The 14,862-nt window shown below is 39.1% G+C and overlaps 1 pseudogene; it reads right to left on the bottom strand.

Moving 5' to 3' along the window:
- Positions 1–208: 208 nt before the first annotated feature.
- Positions 209–3,134, bottom strand: LOC123458658 (annotated as a pseudogene).
- Positions 3,135–14,862: the final 11,728 nt, after the last annotated feature.

Raw genomic sequence — 14,862 nt, 5'->3', positions numbered from 1 at the left:
TGAAGAAAGGACTTCCAAGACAGACCCAGTGACAAACAGTCACTGCAGAAGATAAACTATCCCTTTCTTTGTCTACCTGGACTACCCACCAGCATTCTACCATATCTCATATACTATTACTGACATGAAGGGAAAACTACCTATATTCATGGTATACAGATGTCTATATTTCAGTGAAACTCACTCATTTTTGTTACTGCATTCCTTTTTAAGCTTTTTGCAGGATTTCTTTTATAAGAGCTTCTTTTTGACGTGGAGTAAGTGCTTCATTAAATCTGTCCAACTCTTCCTTGTATACCACCCAGTCTGCCTTATAAGCAGCTTCATAGACCTGTAAATAAACCAAGTAAGATGTCAATAAACTGTTGCTGGCAAGTTCAACATAGCACATCTGTCAGCAAAGACATGACATAACTTCAGATGGAGACAGATTCAACCACCAGGTCAAAATTATACTCTAGACTTCTGGAGAGATGGCTCAGAGCTTGCTTATAAAGCCAGCTGGTGTGGGTTCAAGTCCCCAGCACCCATATAAGGTTATGCACAAAACTATAAATGCAAGAGACCCTGGTATGCACATTATCTTCCTCTCTCTCACACACACACTTGAAAAAAAAAGCATCCCCTACAATGAAACTTTTTTTATATATAACCTCACCAGCTCACAATCTAAAAGTTAATGCCTTCAAGAAAAAGAAGCCTGCCAACAACCTTACTACTCATTAATAAAAAAATCAGTTTAACTCAAATACTTGACCAAAGTGTACCACTACCTACCCAAACTACCCCACCCATCAGCAAGTAGAGGAAAAAAATGCTTTACAAACCTAAATAAACTGGGTGTGGTGGTACATGCCTTTAATCCCAGCCCTTGGGAGGCAGAGGTAGCAAGTTCACCGTGAGTTTGAGGCCACCCAGAGATTACATAGTGAATTCCAGGTCAGCCTGTGCTAGAGTGAAACCCGACCTCAAAAAGCAAATGAAAAAAAAATCTAAATAAGCTTAGCATTTCATAAAAGGACAACAAAGGTCCAATTCAGGATACAGCACTCAGAAGGAGTAAAGGTAGAATGAAGGCAATGTCTAGGGATATTACTAAAAAGCATAAAAGTCTGAAAATCAGAGAAAATGGAGTTAATTAAACCATACAATAAATTTTAAAATGTATAAAGTACTGATATCCATGGTGATGTGCTTGAAGTAATGTCTAATGGACACAAAGCACACAACCATTGCACAGAAACATACATTAAATTTTATGTATCAAAGAGATTATCAAGATGATATGTCATAGTGGACTTACAAGTTTTAATAAATTGCCAGAAGTGAATATGCTTACCTTTCTTAAAGAACCAGAAAGAATTGAGGCCACTAAAAATCTCAGCAGAGATGGGCCCCACAGTTGCCACAGCATGTATCAGGTCTGCCTCATGACTTGCAATAAGAACAAAGTCTGTTACATTAACAGGGGAGTTCTCAGGTCTGTACCTGCAGGGTCCCTCCTTGCAAAGGCAAAGACAGAAGAGACTTGGTTGCCACCATCCACCTCCTGGAACGTGAGTTACAACCACAGCACTCAGCACTGTGCAGCTGAGGATCCCAGTCTGTGCCGCAATAAATCTTCCCAGGTAGGAAATGCTACTGGCAGATTTGAAACTGAGGATTAACTCACATATCTGCAGTAAAATCCCATAGGTCTTCCTGTGCATAAGAAATGTTCACAGAGGAGTTCTTCACAGAGGAGTGTATGTGGAATGGTTTCCACATTCTCCATGTTCTTTAGAAGCAAGAACAGCTCCATGGAAGCCCTGACCTCCGAGAAATGCACAAAGGCTGGTAATGTAATGACAATACCAGTGCTTTACAGAGACAACTTGTCACTTCACAGTGTGAACTCAGAAGTTCCTGGACTACCTCTGCAATCATTGACCTCTCCTAATGCTGAATTGTCATCACCACAGGAGTTCCCTTTACCTGTGCTTCATAGGGATAGGAGTCCTCTGAATCCAAGCCTCCATTGTCCTTGACATAATTTAAAGCATTCTTCATCATGCCACTAATGCAGCCCTTGTTGCTTTGAGGTCAAGAACTGTCTAGGAAGTTCTTTGTACTCGGTGAAACCAGTTTTCTTGTTTTCTGGAACATTTGTCCTTCTAAGGCACCAATGGCACTAAAAACCTAGTAAGAATTGCATGAACCCTGAACATGGAAAGATGAAACAAATAGCAACTCCAATGACAACTCACAATGCTGAGAGCTTCTATTAAATAATTAACAGCACGACACTTCCCAGTTGACCATAGCAAGGATATGAAAAGCTAGTTGAGTCTCCTGTGGTTAGGGGAAGGTGTGATCATAACACTCACTTACCTGGCTCTTCATGGAAGTCACATAGCCTTTCTTTCTTCAATCCACAGACCTAGGTAGGTCAACAACCTGATGTTTCTGGAATACTTTCCCCTCCTTAATTGTCTCAATTTGAAGAACATTCATTGTTTCCATGAATTCTGTACTGTTCTTGAAGAAAGTTTTATATTTATTATTATTATATTATTATTATATTATTGTAAAGATATATATATATCAAGCAATCCAGGTCATACTCACCATGTCACCAAAGGCATCCATCTCCATGGTGTAACTGTGTTTCCCCTCACTGTATCCCCTGTTGTGCAGCTCAGTCATCCACATATTCTCCTCCCAGACTGCTCTTCTGAGTTTCTCTTCATTCTAAACATAGATATAACTGATGATCTTTATTTCTACATAAAATCTGACCTAAGCTGACCAAGTGGACCTGATGCCACATGTGAAGACAGGATTTTCTGTCTGCTAAAGAAAGTTTTTCCCCATGCCTAGTGACAACAAAGATGCTTGCCACATTATGTTCTCAATGGTTGTCACAGACTATGCTAAGTAAAAGCTGGCTTCTAGAACCTATGCTATGATCATAAGGTCTCCACAACATGGGCCTGTCTCTCTGGAGTTCCTCTAGAGATTTCCCTCTTAAAAACTGAGGTGTATGTTTTCTCATGTGTTGTTTTCCACTCAAACCACTGAGCATCCAAACTGGGATCAAGGGCTGGAGCTGCAGAGGCCATTCCCAAACAGAAGAGTGACAGGATAAGAACAGGAAATATTTATCAGAAAAACTAGAGATAGAGCACACTCAGTGGTTAACAGCACTTCTGTGTCAACATAAGGGCCTGAGCAGGCCTTGCAGACTGCTAGTTTGATCCCAAGAACCCACATAAATATCTGAATGTAACCATAAGCATCTGTAACCCCAGTCCTACAGGGGAATCAACAATCACTGTGACTTGTGTGGAAAACAAAGCAAAATGGAAAGCTCCCGGATCAGCAAAAGGTCCCCTGCTCAAATAAGTACTGGCAGTAGAGGGATGGAAAGAGAGACCATGTATCTCATTTTTGCCACCACAGGTGTTTGCACTCAATTACAAGCAAGTGCATAAGGCCACTGTCACAATCATATACCACACATACAGATTACAGCACATTACATATACACACATGTGCACACACACACACACACACACACATACACACAAGTGCAAAAGCAAAGGCTAGAAAGGCAAGAGATATACAAGTGTGACTACACCATCATTCTAAGGGTAGAAATCCTGGACTGTGTAGGATGGAAAAAAAACTGACTGAACATGAGCTTTCCTCTTTCTCTACTTCCTACTGCTAATGTGATGATAATACACTAGTTTCCTCCTGCTGCCTGCTTCACTTACTGACGAAACTTCCTCTCAAAACTGTATGTCAAGATAAACCCTTTCTTAATAAAACAAAACTGAAATGAAGCTTGAAATGAGAAGTACAGTATGTCAAAAAAGAAAGCACATTAATGTAAGGTATGCCTACAGAATGGATGAAGTGGAAGACAGAAAAAATAAGGACATGCAGTCAAGATAAAATTATTGGAACAATTAATGAAAACCAATGTGAAGTTTTCCCTGGTCCAATTCCAGAACTGCACCTATGTCTTCAATACTTTGTGATCTCCTAGCTGTGGCACATGGCCACAGATAATGGCCCTTTTCTTGGACCCATTATTGCTCTGCACCTGCACCCATAAATCCTTGATACACATCTAGCCATGTCATGCTCCTGCTGTTGAATGTCTCACATCACCACCTAATTCCTGACTTGTGCCAGGCCCTGCTAATCCTTCTTACCTACTACATGGTACCATACCAATACACACATGCATGGGAGCACCCACTGTCCAACACCTTGATGTGACTTGCACTTGTGCCTGTAAAGCCTTCCATCTACCTTGTTTCATGGTGCTCTTACCTCAGAAACCCCAGACTCCAGAGAGAGGATACAGAGGCTTTTCTTTCAACACATATAAGAAACCAAAGCACTAAAAATATTTCACATAAAGGGGTGCTAAGATACAAGATTTTGCTTGTTCTGCAAAGGAAATCACTCTAAAGGATGATGTCCTGTCCAGGAATGGGAGGTGGACCTTCAGCTCCACTGGTGGCTGCCCTTAGAGGTTGGTGATACTCAAGTTCCCTGATAAAGGCCCCATTTTACACCATTGGAAATGGCCACTAAGTCTCTTGGATGACTCTAGTCATAATAAAAAAAAATAGTTTATTTTTTTCCAATACTGGGGCTTATTTTCTGCCTCAATACATAACCCAGTATCTCATTTTAGACAAATTTGCATGGTGAACCCGGTTGATGTGAATTCTGAAAAGCCATAGCGACTGTTGTCAGCATTAGCCATGGGACTTGCCCTATATGTGACAGAAATGCAAGGTATATTCTTGACAGTCCTCATGTAAAGATTCTGAGGGACCATAGGAGCAATCGTGTCTTCTATTAGGTAGATAGAAGAGGAGCCTAGATAAATTACAGTATTATCTTCATGGGCATGTCACAGGATGCTGCCTCAAGATAGTGGAAAGAACTCCTTACTTCCTAGTTCTTTTACTCTGAATAAAGAGAACACATGGGTGAATTTTTCCCCTTTTTTCCCAGGCTTTCCCAGACATGTCTGAGATATGCATAGTCTAATACATATCAAGTCCAATCAGTGCTCTCATTTGATTAAGTTAAATTATGACATGGGTAGGGAGGCCTTCCTAACTCTACAGATGCCCTGCTCCCACTGGGGAGGCAGCCTCTGGTGGCAGATCCTCTCCTTTCAGCAACCTGTTCTTCTCTACCTCTTACTTTTACTTTGAATACTTTTCCTTTGCTAGAATCTTCGACTTTTCTGGCTTTTTAATTTTTTAATAGGCAGAAAAAAAATACAAACTGAATCCCTAGATGGGAACAGATCCAGGTAGTCTCTAATCTTAGCTATAAATTGTTACAGCTGACAGAAATGTACTAAGGTTACACATATGGCTCTGAAACTGTTAGCCCACATTATCCAAAAATAAAACAAACTAAAACTCTTCTCAGTGAGGATATGGCTAATAGATTCAATAAGATTCTGGTGTCCTAAACAGATTTAAACAATTATCAAGGAAATTCATGACTCATGTTGCCTGAAAAGGCAAATATTAACTAATCCAATCACTTGTGCCTTTTAAGGCAAGGTCTAAAAATCCCACAATCCAAGAAATCCTAAGGGTCTGTGTGTTCTGTGTCTGTAATAGCCCAGGAAGTAAAACTAAGATAACACCTTTCCTTATCCCATGAATGCATATGCCTTTAATCCCACACTCAGGAAGCAGACATAAGAGGATCACCATGAGTTTGAGGCCACCCTGAGACTATATAGTGAATTCAGGTCAGCCTGGGCCAGAACAAGACCCTTCATCAAAAAACAAACAAAAAAGACAAGAAAAGGCTGGAGAGATGGCTTAGTGGTTAAACGCTTGCCTGTGAAGCCTAAGGACCCCGGTTCAAGGCTCGGTTCCCCAGGTCCCACGTTAGCCAGATGCACAAGGGGGCGCACGCGTCTAGAGTTCATTTGCAGAGGCTGGGAGCCCTGGCGTGCCCATTCTCTCTCTCTCCCTCTATCTGTCTTTCTCTCTGTGTCTGTCGCTCTCAAATAAATAAATAAAAAATTTAAAAAAATTAAAAAATAATTAAAAAATAAAAAAAGACAAGAAAAAAGAAAGAAAGAAAAAGAAGAGAAAAGCACATTCTAGAGAAAAGATTGACAACTAGATAGATTTTTACTCATGTGCTTCATGGCCATTTTAGTGCCTTTGGAGACAAAGAGTATAAAGCCACAATCCAAGAAGTCCTAAAGGCCTATCTGCTCTGAGTTTGTAATAATGAAGGGAGTAAAATGAATCCACTACTTTTCTTAATCCGGTACAAATAATAAAGCACCTTCCAAGGGAAAAGATTAACAATTAGATTTAACACAGATGTTTTCTGGTCAAGGATATAAATACTTTCTGATGTTTGTAAGGCAAATAAAGACCTGCCATGTCCCAGCTAGACTGAATGTCTATTCATGTGTATTTGGTCCAGTATTTTATTCTGGGACGCAAGAACCTGAAAATGTCAGTGGATGCCCTCTGGACTTGGATTCAAGTCTACATCATTAGAACCTGAGGTTTTCTGGTTAACTGTATTGAACATGATAAATTCTTTCATAGCTCTATTCTGGTCAGCATTTTTTCTCATGAGACTTACTCTTTCCTGTACTTATTCTGATGATTAAGACTGCCTTTCCTCCTCCTCCATACATGGTACTCCTTAAAGTGCTGGCTTGGTGGTCATGTTTAGTTTGCCCTTCTCTTGAAATGTCCTTATTTCTCAATCAATTTCTAAAGATAGCATTGCTAAGTATGTAACCTTGGTTGATACTTATTTAATTTCATGGCTTAAAATATACCTTTTTATGGCTTCCTAGCCTTGAAGATTGCTGATGCAAGATCTGATATTATTTTATTTCTACCTTTCTTGTGAGCTTGTGGTTTTCCCTTACAGCCTTTAATATTGCTTATTTGTTTTAAATTTTGACATATTGACTATAATATGTCAGGGAAACATTCTTTCTGATTATGTCTATATATGGTTCTAAAGGCCTGTTGGAGTTAAATGGCTGATTCTTTCTCTAGATTTGAGGACGTTTGTCCTAAAATTGCATTGAATTGATATATGCCTTTAATTTTTATCTCAGATCCTTCTACTATCCCATGAATTGAGAGATTCAGTCGCTCGATCCTATCCCAGTGTTCTTAGATGCTGTGGTCATGCTCATTTTCACCCTTTCTTTTTTTTTTTTAATAATTTTATTTATTTGAGAGTGACAGACACAGAGAGAAAGACAGACAGAGGGAGAGAGAGAGAATGGGCGCGCCAGGGCTTCCAGCCTCTGCAAACGAACTCCAGACGCGTGTGCCCCCTTGTGCATCTGGCTAACGTGGGACCTGGGGAACCGAGCCTTGAACCAGGGTCCTTAGGCTTCACAGGCAAGCGCTTAACAGCTAAGCCATCTCTCCAGCCCTCACCCTTTCTTAAATGAAAAGTAGCCCTTCTCTAACATGTCTTCTACACTTGATATTTTTCTTTTTATGAGAGAGAGAGAGAGACAATTGGAATGTCAGGGCCCGCAACCACTGCAATCAACTTCCAGACACATGCATTACCTTATGCGCATATGCAACCTTGGGCACTTGTGTCATCTTATGCGTCTGGCTTACACGGGACCTAGAGAGTCAAACATGGGTCCTTAGGCTTCACAGGCAAGTGTTTCAACCATTAAACTATCTCTCCAGCCCTATATTTGATACTCATTGTTCTGATTTGTAAAGTCTATTAGTCATGTTTTGTACTGAGTTTTAAATTGGATTCATTGAGGTTTTCATTTGCAACTTTTCTTTCGAATGTTTTTTTCAAAATTTCAATTTCCTGAAATGAGAGGCCTTCTGGTCAAGATAGCACCCATCTTACCATGCTTCAGCTACCAGGGTAATAACAGATGAGATCTATGGGGTTTCAGGGTCAGCAGGTCCTAGCAGACCTCCAGGCAGGGACCCAGAGGAGCACTGTAGGGAATCCTCTGATTCCCATGCTCTTAGGTAGCCAACTAGACCTTCACCCCTCAAGCAGCTATCCCAGATGCCACTCCACACACCATGTTTGCTCCTGCACTACCTGCAGGCTCTGTGGATCAGGGCCAGGTGACTCTCACCTTTCCTCCTACCAACTGGTTCCCATTCCTCCCTTGTGAGGCTTTCCTTCCTTCCTTCTCCCTTTCCCCACCACCGGGACTGCCACCATCCCATCAGCTGCCCTGCTGTGCCACCAGGTCCACATTGCCCCTTCCCCTCCCACCCCCCACCTGCCTCTGGGACTGCACAGTCTCCAGGCTCCTCTCCCCACCCTGCCACTTGGTCTCTGGGTCCCCACTGGACAGCACCAACTACTACCACCTGAACAGACAGGCCCCTTGCCATCAAAAGCCTGATCTAGTCAAGCATAAAAGGGAAAAATCACTGAACACACTTCAAAGGTAAACTACAGCTTCCTCCCTGAATTAAATAAGATTCTCGCACTGTGATGAGCAGCCCACAGTCCAAAAGAAATAACAGGAAACATCAAATAGAAGGAACCCCAACAAGCTTGCCTAGTCCCACAATGGAAGTCTCTAATCAAAACAGAAAACAGGATAAGAGCCCCATAATGAAGAAACAAAATATGTGACTCTGTCTAAGCAATTGACACAACTTGCAGAAAATCAACAAAACACCAACAATAGTATGAATGCTGTCCTTGCTAGTTTGGACCTAATTAAAAAAAAAAATCAAAAGCAACAAAACACCAACAATAGTATGAATGCTGTCCTTGCTAGTTTGGACCTAATTAAAAAAAAAAAAAAAAAAAAAAAAAAGAGAGATTTCCAAAGAAAGCTAAGTGATCTGACGGACAGCCCACAACAGAAGATTTCAATAATAAGCTGGCTAAGCTCAATGAAGACATAAATAAATGCAAGGATAAATTCCAAGAAGCATTAAGAAAATCAGAAAATGACCTGAAAAGGTAACTTGACAGAGGGATGAATACTATATAGACAAAGGCAATAGAAAACGCAAACTAAATTGAACAGATCCAAACCTCTCTAGAAGCCCTCAAGAACAGACTCAGTCATGTTGAGAACAGAACCTCAGAACTAGAAGACAAAACAGTCCAAAAACTTGAATATGTTCAAATAGTTTTGTGAGCAGAACACAAAGGAACTGTGGAATACCCTTAAACATCCCAACACTCCAATCATGGGTATACCAGGAGAAGAAGAAATTCTGACCAAAGGCATGAAGAACTTATTCAACAAAATTCTCAAAGAAAACTTTCCCACCCTCTCAAGAAAGAGTCCAATCAAGACACAAGAAGCTAACAGAATTCCAAACAGACTGGACCAAAAGTGAAACTCTCCAAGACATATTATAATTAAGACTCTAAACAAAGAACACAAAGAGAAAGTCCTAAAATTAGCAAGAGAGAAACAACACATTATATATAAAAGCATCAGTATTACATGAGATTTCTCAATGGAAACCCTGAAAACCAGAACAGCCTGAAATAGAACATTGCAAAGTATAAGAACCTATAGCTTCCAACCCAAACTACTGTACCCAGCAAAGCTATCCCTCATAACAGATAGTGAAAAAAAAAAAAAAACTTTCCATGATAGAAGTCAGCTCTACAACTATATGTACACAAAGCCAAACCTACAGAGAGAACTTTAGGGAATTCTCCACACAGAAGAGTCAAACAACCAATCTCAATAGCCTACAAGAAACAGACCTCAATAAACAAACCTAGAGAAGGTTCAAAAGAACTACAAAGTCCAAGAAAATATCAAACCCCAAAAAGCACCACAACATGGCAGGGATTAAATCAAACCTCACAGTTATTACCCTAAACACTAATGGCCTTAATTCACCCATCAGGAAACACAAGCTAACAGGGTGGATCAGAAAAATGGAACCCTCAATCTGCTGTCTTCAAGAAACCCACCACACCACTAAAGAAAGACACCTCCTCAGAGTAAAAAGGGAGAAAATGATATTCCAAGGGAATGGTGATAAGAAACAAGTAGGCATTACTGTACTAATATTAGATAAAATAGACTTCAAACAAAAATTAATTTAAAAAGACAAAGAAGGCCACTTCTTACTCATCAAGGGAATGATCCAACAAGAGGATATCACAATCATCAATCTTTATGCACCAAACACAGGTGCACCATAATTCACAAAACAGAACCTACTTGACAACAAAAAAGAAATAACCACCAACACTATCATGGTTGGGAGCCTCAATACTCCACTCTCATCAATAGATAGATTATCTAAACAGAAAATCAACAGGGAAGTAAAAAAGCTCAACAACATCATAGATCAACCAGACCTACAGACATTTATAGAACATAATACCCCAAATCTACAGAGTGTACATTCTTCTCAGCAGCCCATGGAACCTTCTCATATATTGGACCATTAAGCCTCCCTCCATATATTCAGGAAAATCTACCTAATTTCTTGCATGGTATCAGACCACAGTGCTATAAGCTAGAAATTAACAAGAGATATGCCAGGAATCCCACCAGCTCCTGGAGACTGAACAACACACTGTTAAACAACAAATGAGTGGTGGTTGAAATTTTTAAAAAATTGTAAAAATTATAGAATTGAATTACAATGAGAATATACCATGCCAAAACTTATGGGACACAATGAAGGTGGTCCTTAGGGGAAAATTCATATCACTAAATGCCTTCATAACAAGAAGAGAGATCCCAAACAATAACCTAACCATCCACTTACAGGCATTGGAAAAACAAGAAGAATGCAACCCAAAAACTCCAGGTGGAAAGAAATAATCAAGATCAGAGCAGAAATTAATAAATTGGAAACTAAGAAAACAAGAAAATTGATGAAACAAAGAGGTTCTTTAAAAAATAAACAAGATATATAAACCTGGCCAATTTGATCAAGAAACAAAAGAAAACACTCCAAATTAACAAAATTATAAATGAAAAAGGAGAGATCACAACAGACATAGTGAAATTGGAAGAATTATCAGGACTTACTTCCAAAGCCTTTATTCCACAAAACTGGATAATCTGGAAGAAATGGATAAATTCCTGGACACATATCACCTACCAAAACTAAACTCATCAGATTAAGCTCCTAAACAAACCTATCACACCTATTGAGATTGAAAGACAATTAATACACTCCCCCAAAAGAAGAGTCCAGGACCAGATGGTTTCTCAGCAGAATTCTATCAAATCTTCATGGAAGAACTGAAACCAATTTTCCTCTAACAGTTCCACAACATTAGAGAACAGGGAAAGCTCTCCAACTCCTTTTATAAAGCTAGTATCACCCTAATACCAAAACCAGACAGAGTTACAATAAGAAAAGGAAACTATAGATCTATATCCCTGATGAACATAAATGCAAAGATCCTGAACAAAATCCTCACAAATCAAATCCAACAACACATCAAAAGCAATATCCACCTTGATCAAGTAGATTTTATTCCAGGAACATGGGATTGGTTCAACATATAGAAATCTGGCAATGTAATAGACCACATAAATAAGCTTAAGCACAGAAACCACGTGATCATTCCCATAGATGCAGAAAAGGCCTTCAACAAAATACAACATACTTTATCATCAAAACATTGAAGAGAATAGGCATGGACTGTTTATATCTCAACATAATAAAGGCTATATACAAAGCACTTAATCCCAGATTGGGAGCCTCAATACTCTACTCTTATCAATAGATAGATCATCCAAACATAAAATCAACAGATAATACTTAATGGGGAAAACTCAAGGAATTCCCATTGAGGTCAGGAACAGGATGGGGCTTCCCACTCTCACCTCTGGTCTTCAACATAGATCTAGCACAAATAAGAAAGGAGAAAGAAGTAAATGGGCTACAAATCAGAAAGGAAGAAGTCAAGTTAGCCCTATTTGCAGATAACATGATTCTATATACATGTGACCTGAGAGCCTCCATTTCAAAACTCTTATAGGTGATTAATTCCTTCAGCAAAGTATGAGGATACAAAATCAATACAAAAAAATCAGTATACTTTCTATATGCAAAGGACAAAGATACAGAGAAAGAAATTAGCAACACTGTCCCATTTTCAATAGCAACAAAAAAATAAAATACCTTGGGATAACACTAACTAAGGGTATAAAAGACATACATAATGAAAACATAAAAGCACTTTAGAAAGTAATTGAGGAGGACTTGAGAAGATGGAAAGACCTCCAATGCTCCTGGATAGGCAGAATTAACATTGTGAAAATGGCAATCCTACCAAAGGTAATTTGCAGACTTAATGCAATACCAGTAAAAATTCCAGCATTACTCTGATAGAAATATAGAAATTCTGATAGAGATAGAAAACTGATCTCAAAATTCATATGGTATAGAAGCAGGCCTCACATACCCAACCATATCCTCAGCAAAAGAAATACCTCTGGAGGCATCACCATACCTGATGTAAAGCTATATTACAAAGTCATAGTAATAAAAACAGCATGGTACTGGCATAAAACCAGGAGTATAGGCCAATGGAATAGAATTGAGGACCTGGACTTTGGATCAAGCAACTATAGCTACTTGATATTTGACAAAGGCCCTAACAATATAGGCTGCAAAAAAGACAGCATCTTCAACAAAAGGTGCTGGACAAACTGGATAACAATATGCAGGAAATTGAAACTAGACCCACACATCTCACCATGCACAAAAATTAAGTCCAACTGACTCAAAGTCTTCAATATAAAACCTGAAACTCTTCTACTACTGGAAGAAAAATTAGGAGGAACTGTCCACCATATAGGAGTGATGAAAGACTTCCTAAACAAAACCTCAGTAGCTCAGGAACTTAAACAGTCATTCAATCAATGGGATCTCATTAGGCTGAAAAGTTTTTGCACAGACAAACATACCATAAGCAGAGCCAATAGATTGCCCACAGGATGGGAGAACATTTTTGCTGGTTATATAGCTGACAGGCACCTAATTTCAAGAATCCACAAAGCACTCAAAAAACTAAACAATAACAAAAGTAAAAAAAAAAAAAAAAAAACCCACTCACAAAGGGGGGCAGAGAACTAAATACGGAGTTATCAGAGGAAGAAATACAAATGGCAAACACACACTTAAGAACATGTTCAACATGACCTAACCATGGGGAGGGGGTAGGTCATGGATGAGCCTAATAATAGTACCAAACTGCCTCTATTTGCTGAATAGAAAACTAATTAAAAAAGCAATAAATTTGTGAAATAAACTGCCAAGGAGGAAAAGGTCACATCATAATATGTTATAATTTATATGCTTAAGTTTTATGTTTAAAATATCAATTTTTGAAATTGAAAAAAAACACTAATTTTATTAATAAAATATGAAAAAATGTTTTAAAAACAAGAGTGACCTTTGTTAGAAACTAATAAAATTTTCAAAATTTTTGAAAAAAAAAAAGATCCCTAATCATCAGAGAAATGCAACTTAAAACAATTATGAGATTCTACTTTACCCCATTAAGGATAGCAAATATTAAAACAATCAATTGCAAACAAATGTTATTAAGGATGTGGAGAAATAGGAACCCTTATTCACTCTTGGTGGGAATGTAAGTTGGTAGAACCACTATGCAAATCAATATAGAGACTCCTAAAAAGTTTGATTATAGAGTTACAAACACCCAGTTATTCCTTTATGGGGCATTTGCCCTAAAAGCTTCACATTTCAGTTCAGAAATACTTGCTCACACATGTTTATAGCTGCTCAGTTCATCATAACTAAGAACTGGAATCAATCCAGGTGCTCATCATTGGACAAATGGATACTAAGATGTAGTATGTCTATGCAATGAAAACCTACTCAGCAGTAAGAAAAAATGACACAATGAAATTTGTAGAAAAAATGGTCGAACTTGAAACAGATCATACTCAACACACTTACACAATTACAGAAAGACAATCATCGCAGGGTCTTACTCATTTGCAGTTCCTAACCTGGATCAGCCTGAGATGCTGACATACCTAATAGGCATCTTGATGCCTGGACAATAGGGAGAGCAGGGCTTGAGGGGAGGGAAAAATATGGGGACACAAAACTGAACCCAAATGGAACTAGAATCATAGAGTCCTATATTCTGGAAGATAGACTAAAAGGTTGGACCCTCAACAGGACCTTCGGGGGATCACTTGAATCCATGTGTCCTGGGGAGGGTGAGATAAAGCCTAACCTTAAATTTCTCTTGCTTCCTCTTTTTTTCTTTTCTTTTTTCTATTTTCTTCCTTTTTCTTCTTTCTTTTCCCTTGGTGCTGGCCTATAACTCCTAGTACCAGGATGTGGTTAATACCCACATGAGCTGTTGATCAGAGAGACCTACAAGATTTCCCAAAACAAAACAGACTTCTGCCAGAGCACTTGACTACCCACCAAAGATTAATGGTAAGACCCTACTACTGAAGGTACCATATGCAGTTGGTATGAAACATGGAGAGATGTGGCTGGAATCTGGAAGAGAGCCAATCCTCAGACAGTTAGCCTATCTAGTGCTAGAAAGTGCTACTTGAGCCACTGGGGGAAAGTCTGAGCATCTGGAGGTCTAAGCTACTCAGAAGCAAACAACCTGACGTGATGCTCACTCAAGTGCAATAGTGGCACACAGCTATGGTGGGAAACCAACTGTTCTTGGATTGGCTGACAGATTTGCTCAATGGAAAGGAACCCATATCTGGGACTGGGAAACAGCCAGAATCATATCTAGAGAATGATTTTGCTTTCCTATATCAAGTTCCCACTAATCTTGGGCCACATGAGGATCTACACCCATTAAATTCCCTCTAAACTAGTAATGGTT

The sequence above is a fragment of the Jaculus jaculus genome, chromosome 2 (assembly GCF_020740685.1).
Source record: "Jaculus jaculus isolate mJacJac1 chromosome 2, mJacJac1.mat.Y.cur, whole genome shotgun sequence".
Taxonomy (NCBI): domain Eukaryota; kingdom Metazoa; phylum Chordata; class Mammalia; order Rodentia; family Dipodidae; genus Jaculus; species Jaculus jaculus.
The sequence above is the reverse complement of the archived record's forward strand: the minus strand, read 5'-3'. Positions and strand labels throughout refer to the sequence as shown.